We start from the raw sequence: 9,102 nt of genomic DNA, 5'->3' as shown, positions 1-9,102 counted from the left end.
GATTTCTCTGTCTCTTTGTCTCTGTATCTATCTGTGTCTCTGTCTCTCTCTCCCACTCTTGTTTATACTTTCCTTATTTTTTAATTAATTAATTTTGATTTATCAACCATCACTTCCATAAACTTTCGAGTTTTAATTTTTTTCCTCCTCCTTCCCCACCTCTCTCCCTAAGATGGCACACAATCTGATATAGGCTGTACATATACATTCCTATCAAACATATTTTCACATTAGTAATGTTGTAAGTAAGAATTAGAACCAATAGGAGGAACCATCAGAAAGAGGAAACAAAACACAACAGAAGAAAAAAAGAGCAAATAGTATGCTTTGATCTGCATTCAAACTCCATAGTTCTTTCTTTGGATGTGGATAACATTTTCCATCATTAAGGCCTTTGGAGATTTCTTATATCCTTGTATTGCTGAGAAGGGTTAAGTCTATCAATATTAGTTATAGCACAACATGGCTGTTAACTGTGTAAACATTCTTCTGGTTCTGCTCACTTCACTGAGCAGCAGACTATACAAGTCTTTCCAGGTTTTTCTGAAGTCTGCCTGTTCATCATTTCATATAACACAATAGTATTCCATTATATTCATATACCACAGCTTGTTCAGCCATTCCCCAATTGATGGGCATCCTCTCAATTTCCAATTCTTTGCCACCACAAAAAGAGCTGCTATAAATATTTTTGTACATTTGGGTCCTTTTCCCATTTGTATGATCTCTTGGTATATAGCCTTAGAAGTGGTATTACTGGGTCAAAAGGTATGCACATTTTTATATTCCTTTGGGCATACTTCCAAATTGTTTTCCAAAATGGTTGAATCATTTCACAACTCCACCAACAATGTATTAGTGTTCCAATTTTCCCACATTTTCTCCAACATTCATCATTTTCCTGTTTTGTCATATTGGCCAATCTGATAGGTGTGGTGTAATACCTCAGAGTTGTTTTGATTTGCATTTCTCTAATCAATAATGATTTAGAGCATTTTTTCATATGACTATAGATGGCTTTAATTTCTTCATCTGAGAACTGTCTGTTCATATCCTTTAAGCATTAATCAATTAGGGATATACTTTCCTTCTGTTAAGTGAGTGCATATCTAACCTGAAATGGATAATATGTAAAACTTTAGAAATGATGTTGTGATATGAGGTAATCTAGATGTTCTAGGTCACATTAGATCAGAGCTGAATAATAAAAGGATATGAGTCCCCAAGCACTAGAGTTTTTAAAGAGAACGGGAGGATGGCCACAGACAAGAGGATTGGTCCAAGCCTGTTTCTTGTATCAGCAAATGTATCAGGATTTGTTTGGACAGTGCAGAGCAATGGTTCAATGTGAAATGCTTAGTTAGCAATCGTTCAAAATACTTTGTTATGATGAAGATTAAGCAAGTGTTGACCAATGGATTGTAACAATAAATTTATGTTGTTACTAAATTCTGTTACAATATTTTTTTGGTCAAATGTGGGCTTTTGATTGTTCTGTGCTCATCATTCCTTTTGTGTGGAAGAAATAAATACCTGCCTCATACTTGATTCCCATTGTATATCAAATATTTTTTAATTTGCCAATTTGGGGAAATCCTAAATGTGAGGTATTGCTAAAGCTATGAATAACTCCCATTACCCCATCTGTGTCAGTGTAGGGGTTTGATTATTCAAAGAATTTGTGAAAAGGGAATTGACTTCTTCTTTAGAGACCATAATTTCCCAGGCATGATTCCCTGACTACATTCAATGACTCTGTTGCCTTCACGTATAATATCATCCTATAATCCCAACAACTATCTGAACTCTAAAGGAGACCCCCTCCTTCTCAATGGAAGTTGGACAGCTCCTCCAAGAACCTCTATTGAAGAAGGGTGCCCAGGCCAGCCATCTCTTCATTTCTAACCATTTTATAATCCTCAGGACTTCTCCATCATCTGCCAAACCAGATCCCTTCTCCTCTATCCACCCATTGAGCTTTTCTTTTTTTATTCCCCACTAGAATGTAAGATCCTTAAGGGCATGGGTTGTCTTTCTTTTTCTTTTTCTTTATATTCCCAGTCCTTGGCAGAGTGCCTGGCACATAGTAAATGTTTATTGGATGTTGACTAACTGACTTCCTAAAATTCTTCCTGTTCTTCCTCTTCCTTTTTCTCCTTCTTTCTAGTATCATAGAAGGTTAGAGTTGGTGGGAATACTGAAGCTCCCTGAGTTTAACCTTGTCATTTAAGATATAAAGAATTAGCTGTGTGCTCTAGATGACGTGGCTAGTTAATGCTAATTCTGACACTGACAGTCCCTGGGACTTTATAGTCTCCTGGGAGAACACAACATGACCACAACTATGTGAGGAAATGGTACATTCCAAGCTTACTTGAGAGAATATTTCCTTTGTCCTCCCATTAACTCTGACTGCTCCTCCTCTCTCTGTTCCTTGAAGACAAGGTTACATGTTATTTTGATTTGGACCTATACCATTCCTGGCACCATTCCTTGAACATAATATAAATTGGAATTTATAAAGCATTTTAAGTTTTCAAAGAATTTGAAAACTGTGGATGAGAGTACTTGAATTGGAGTCAGGAAGACCTAAATTCAGACATTGCCTCAGAAACTTTCTAGCTACTGTGACCCTGCACAAGGCCCTTAATGTCTTAGCCTCAGTTTCTTCAATCACTAAATGGGAATAATAACAGAACCTACCTCCAGAAGCTGTTGTGAGGATCCAGTGAAATAACATGTAAACAGTCCTTTGCAAACCTTGCAGCACTATGTAAATTCTAGCTTCTATTATCTCATTTAATCCTCACAGTATGTCTGTAAGATAGATATCATAGGCAATTTATCGCCATTTTACAGACAGGAAGAGTGAGTTTCTGAAAGTAAAATAACTTGTCCATGACCACTTAGCTTTATAGAACTGGCATTGAAGTGCATCTGTGCTCTCACTTTGTTTAGCTCTCTGTCCTTCCTCTTCCTTGTTTAAACTTACAAAATGTTGTGTTGTTGTTCAGTCATGTCTGACTCTTCATGACCCAGTTTGGGGTTTTCTTGGCAAAGATGCTTGAGTGGTTTACCATTTCCTTCTGTAGCTCATTTGGCAGATGAAGAAACTGAGGCACACAGCATAAAGTGACTTGCCCAGGGTCACACAGCATTGAGGCCAGATTTGAATTTAGGTCTTCCTGATGCCATGCCCAGCATTCTATCTATTCATTGTGCCACTGAGCTGCCCCTCCCAAACATGTATCCTTTACCATCTTTTGATGGTTAAAAAAGTAATCGAAGTACTCATCATGTTTATCATTTCTATTAGTATAGTACTATTCCATTAGTTATGTTCGTGCCTCTGTAATTTGATTATATGCTCCTTGAGAACCAGGCATTGCTTTATTTTCTATTCCCCCTCTAGCAGTTTGAGCCAAAATGGAAACATTGGTGTCAATAATTTTTGGAGAAGGATTGATTAAAGGATTTGAGATGTAGAAGTGGAAGGCAACTTAGAGGTCATTTAGCACAACCTCCTCATTTTACAGAGAAGAAAATTGAGGCTCAGGGATGCTAAATATTATACTCCACCCATCATTTAACTACTTTTTTCTTGAAAATAAGAAAACAGCACCTCCTTCCCTCTTTGTCCCCATGAAAATACAATGAATCCTTGAAGATTCAGATGGAAAGAAACAAAAAAAAGGCAAACTACAAAAGCAGCTAAGTTTATTTACTAACACACACACACACACACACACACAGAAGAAAGCTGGGCATCTACAGAAAAAAAAAGCTCTCATTAACAATATTCTTCAAAAAGAAAATCAGGAGCCAGCATAAATATTTACATCAATTTTACCTTTAAATTCTTGCTTATTATTTTTGAAATGGAGTATAAATTACGCATCAGAGCAGATGTCTTCCAGCCGAGAAACATTTCCTATAGGCCACAGGCCCAAGCTTGCAATACTTCATTTTGGAATTTGCAAATTGGCTCTGCTCTTTTGCATCAAAGAGGGCTGTCAGAGGTTTTGCCATCATATTGCCAAAAAACTACTCTGCAAGATTGTTTTTATGATTGAATCTGGCTCCTCTAAAGTCTCATTTGAATGCTGTTAACACACATCACAGACATTCATAACACCAAATTATTTATCTGTGCACACCTATCTTGAGCTTAGAGTCGCTGTTTAAAGAGAAATATTTATTTCAGATACATGTCTTCTCAGTCTGTATAATCCTTGATGTTGAAATAAGAACAGTGAAATATCACAAGTCACAGTAGGGATGGACTCATAAGAGATGCCTGTGAAATTTTCCTCAGCTGAGTTCTTCCTGTTTCATAACACCCAGGCCAGCAACTCCAGAAGCTCTCTGGTCTGGCTTTGCCTCTGATGAGGTGGCTGGCTAACTGTTCCACATGTGACTTTGTTATATTTCCCAGCTATTTTCTCCCAGACAATTGGCTGATTTCAGCATAAAGATCAATTTACTGATATATAGCATTTATTTCATCCAAATATATAACCCCATTCTGACACTAATAAATGTATTAGCTAGGCAGCACAGTGGATAGAGAGGTAAAAAGACCTGAAATGAAATCCAGCCTCAGGCACCTACCAGCTGTGTGACCCTGGCCAAGACACTTAGCTGCTTCATGCCTTAGTTTCCTTCTCTGTAAAATAGTGGTAGTAAGAGCACCTACCCCACAAAGTTATTGTGAAGATAAAATGAGTAAACACATATAAAATGTTTGGAAGCATTAAAATGCCATGTGAATATTGTTTATTGTTATCACTATTAATATTATTTCTTTAGAGCCTGGCAACTCAGTGGTATAATAGAGTTGGACCCAAAGTCAGAAAGACTTGAATTCAAATCCGCCCATAAACACTTATTATCTGTGTGTGTATCTGCGTCTGTGTATCATATGTGTGTATATGTGTAGATGTAGATTATCTTGGTATAAGTAGATATATATGTTGTATCATATGTATATATATATATATATATATATTGTATATATATTCTTTCAAAAATTGTGGACTTTAATATTAGAAATGCAAACTTCTTGACATAAAAAAAGAATAACAAAGAACTTGCAAAGTGATGCAAAAAGACCTAGGTCAACTAGATTAAAAAATTAAGTTCTAACAAATATTCAAAGAACAAATAATAAACCATGCTGTATTTTTGTGGAAAATGTAGAGAAAGACGCCATCTGAACAAATTTTTTTTTGAAACAATACAGCCCTAATATGTAAGAAAGAGAAATGAAGAAGAGAAAAAAAATTACCATAGATTACTATATTGAATAAATATTTATGGAAAAAATATTGAAGGAATTACTAGCAAAAATTTTGTTGTGCCATATTTGAATGGTTAAATTATGCATTATATATATATATATATATATATATATATATATATATATATATATATATATATATATATATATATAAAATCAATAAATATAGAAACAGCTTCTGACAATGTAACCCTCCTTTGTGTCAAAAACCCTAGGAAACATAGTAATAAACCAACCTCTTTATAATTATTTATTAATGAAGGTACTAGCATGATCCATAATGGATAAACTCTAGAGCAGATAGGTTAGACTAGAGACAGACTGATGATGGTTGGTTGCCATGAGTCACATGACAAACAGGAGCGTGTGCAGTGACAACCCTGTATCTTTTGTGGGCCACCTGAAATCCTTTGGTTTGCCACAAGGCTGCACATCCTCATATTGTTCATGCCTGCTTTAAAGTAAGGGTCCTTAAACTGAAGTCTGTGAATTGCACTTGTCTGTCTCTGTCACTGTCTCTGTCTCTCTCTCTCTTTACCTATATTTATAACTTCTAACTTCTATACATGAACACATCAGTATGTATCATATCACTCTATAGATCAGGCCTGCATAGCATGCAGACTGCCAAAGGATTTCAGGTGACCCCCCAAAAATATAGGGTTGTCACTGCACACTCTCCTGCTTGTTACATGACCCATAGCAACTAGCCATCATCAGTCTGTCTGTAGTCTAATCTATCTGTGGCCTAAAGCAGTTTAGCCTATTTTAATTTTGGCCCCTACTGAACTGCCAAGTTGTGCAGGTCAGCTATAGATCTGTCAACTATATGCATAGGTGATAGATATATACTTACATTAAATTTAATTGATTTACTTTGTAATCCTACAGATTTTATTTGTTGCATCTAAAAATGTAATAAGTCTAGGCTTCAGTAGACTAACAAAGTTTTAAAGGATACTCATAAAATGTTTAAAAAGTTTTGAATTAGTACCTTTCCTTTAAGATAAGTCAAAGTAAGTATGGCTGTTTGCTTCCACTATTACTTATAACAATCTATAACAATGGTACAAGAACCACCACCATATACAGAATGAGGAGATAATGTGAAAAAAAAAGAAGAAACAGAATTAGTATAATTTATAGATAATATAATGGATTACTTAGAGAACCAAAACTATTCTACCAAAATCATTGAAATGATTCATTAATAAATAAAGGACGAGGACATAATAAAAGTACACAAAAATCATCAGTAGTGTAGGATATGACAATAAAATCACAGAAGGAGGAGATAGACAAATAAAATATGTTTGGAATGAGTACCTAGGAGTCCATTTAAAGGATACATTCAGTAATTCTAAAATGATAAGCATAGTCATATTCCATATTAATATAGTACCATCTGTAAAAAAAAAAAAGGTAGGACATATATTCTCATATTTCTTCTTTGGGGATCAATCTTGGTCTCAATTTTTAATCTTCCCCATCTTTCTCATCCATCTTCCACAAAATCCTGGACTGTGACTTATGACTCTGGGATTATGCCTTATAGATCTATTTCCAAAGTTTCCCCTCACTACCTCTCGCTCTAACTTTTTAGTTCTCCTGTATGTGATGGCTATATGTTAGCATATAATCTGCTTAAGGTGAGTGATTTTTTGCTGTCTTGTGTTTCTCTACACATTCTTAGGATAGTGACTGGCACAAAGTATGCACTTATTACACGGTTTATTATCCACCCATCTTCCCTCTATCCATTTTTCTTGCAATTCATCATATATTTAATCAATGTGTATACTGCTTTACAGTTTTCCTGATTACTTACTTAACTTTGAATCAATTTCCCTGATTTTCTAAATTAATCATAATCTGCATTTATTATGGCACAGTGTTTTTCCATTGTGTTCGCATACTACAGTGGGTTGAACCATTTCCTTTAATAGGCATCTATTTTGTTTTGTTTACAATTATTTGAAAAAAAAGACAAATATTATTGCTATAACATTATCATGTACATGGAATAGTCCTATTTATAATTGACCTCTTTTAGCTCATTGCAATGGCAGGGTTAAAAAGTATAGACATTTTACTCACTTTCCTACAGTATTGCAAATTGTTTTTTTTTTTTCAGAGTGGGTAGACTCATTCACATCTTTACTACTTGTATATGTCCACTCACTATTTAATGTGCCCACTTCCCTTTATCCCCTAATTTAAACTATTTCCATTCTTTGACACCTTGGCTAATTTTTAGCTGAGATGAAATATCAGAATTTTTTTTCTTATTAGTTATTTGTAACAATTTTTCAAATGCTTGTTAATAGTTTGCAATCCTTCTTTTGAGAACTTTTTGTTCATAAACTTTGACCACTTATTTGTTGGAGAATAGCTTTCTCATTCTATCTTTGTATTACTTTGCAATTTTTTTTATGTATTTATTTGGATCTATGTACTCCCCTAGCAGGATATAAACTCCTTTAGTCTAGAGCTCTTGAGTAATAAACCCCTTGCAAGCCCTTTGAGTCTAGAAGATATATATGCATATATGTGTGTGCACAAATATATACATATGTATGTATGTAGATTAATACATATGTATATGTCTACATACACATACATATGCATGTGTTTTATACATATACACATGTATGTACATAAACCAATATATGTATATATGTGTAATACATCTATATAATATAAATATACCTAGTAGACTGAATTTTACAGAACCTACTACAGTGTCTTGAAGAAAAAAAAAATTGTCTTAAACTCTGAACTCATAGGCAGATGACAAGTGATATTGAACAAATATGGAGCAAAGACACCTGAAATGGGCTTCTTCTTCCTCTACTTTCACCACCTTTCACATTTCATGAATGTTAATATTATAATTCCCCAAGTTAGCATTAATGAACTTCTTTTGTTTTGATTAATGACATCTTTTACTGGCAATAATTAAAAAAAAATGCAATCAACAGTTTTATGTTTCCAAGTTCAAGCTGTCTGTATAACGCTGAAAGTATATATGTACCTGATTTCCTCTGAAAAATATTATCCTGCCTCTTTTAGTCATCCTCTGGTATAACTCAAGTGGAATTGATAAGCAATGGAGAGAGAAAGCAGCAGGATGGAATGTTTCTTCCTCCAGTTGCTGACTCATTGTCTTTCCTCATTTTTGTGTCAGACCAGAGCAGCCTAAGCATAGATTTTTATATTACTTTTGTTACTTGTTTGTTTCACAAATGATGGGATTTTTAATGCCCATGCCATCTGCTGTTAGCACAAAGTTGATTTGGAACCCCAGTACTTTTACTCCCAACATCTTAAGCCCCTCTCAAGCTCTGACTCAGAAGTTCTTAACCTTTTATGAATAATGTACCCTTTTGAACTTCTAGTGAAGTCTACAGACACTTTCTCAACAAAAACACACACATGCACACACATACACATATAAATATATGTATTTATGTACATATGTCTGTATACATATATAAATACATAGTCCATTAATTAATATGCATAAAATATAGGAGATATATTATGCTGAAAAAAGAGGTAGCAATGTGAACCTTTAGCCCAGTTCTTTCAACCTTTGATATGTTAACCCTGGGTTTTATCTTTGGCTCTGCCATTTCGTAAGTGTGTAACCTGGGGCAAATTCTTTCTACTTCCCAGGTTTAACTTTCCTCATTGGTAAAAGAAGTATTATATTCCAGATTACCTCATGAGTTCTTATAGCTCTTAAAGTTTCTGGATCTCTGATAATTCATATTTACAACTAATCTGGGAAGTAGGTAATA

Source organism: Phascolarctos cinereus, unplaced genomic scaffold (assembly GCF_003287225.1).
Source record: "Phascolarctos cinereus isolate Bilbo 61053 unplaced genomic scaffold, phaCin_HiC Scaffold_2;HRSCAF=192, whole genome shotgun sequence".
NCBI lineage: Eukaryota > Metazoa > Chordata > Mammalia > Diprotodontia > Phascolarctidae > Phascolarctos > Phascolarctos cinereus.
The sequence above is the reverse complement of the archived record's forward strand: the minus strand, read 5'-3'. Positions refer to the sequence as shown.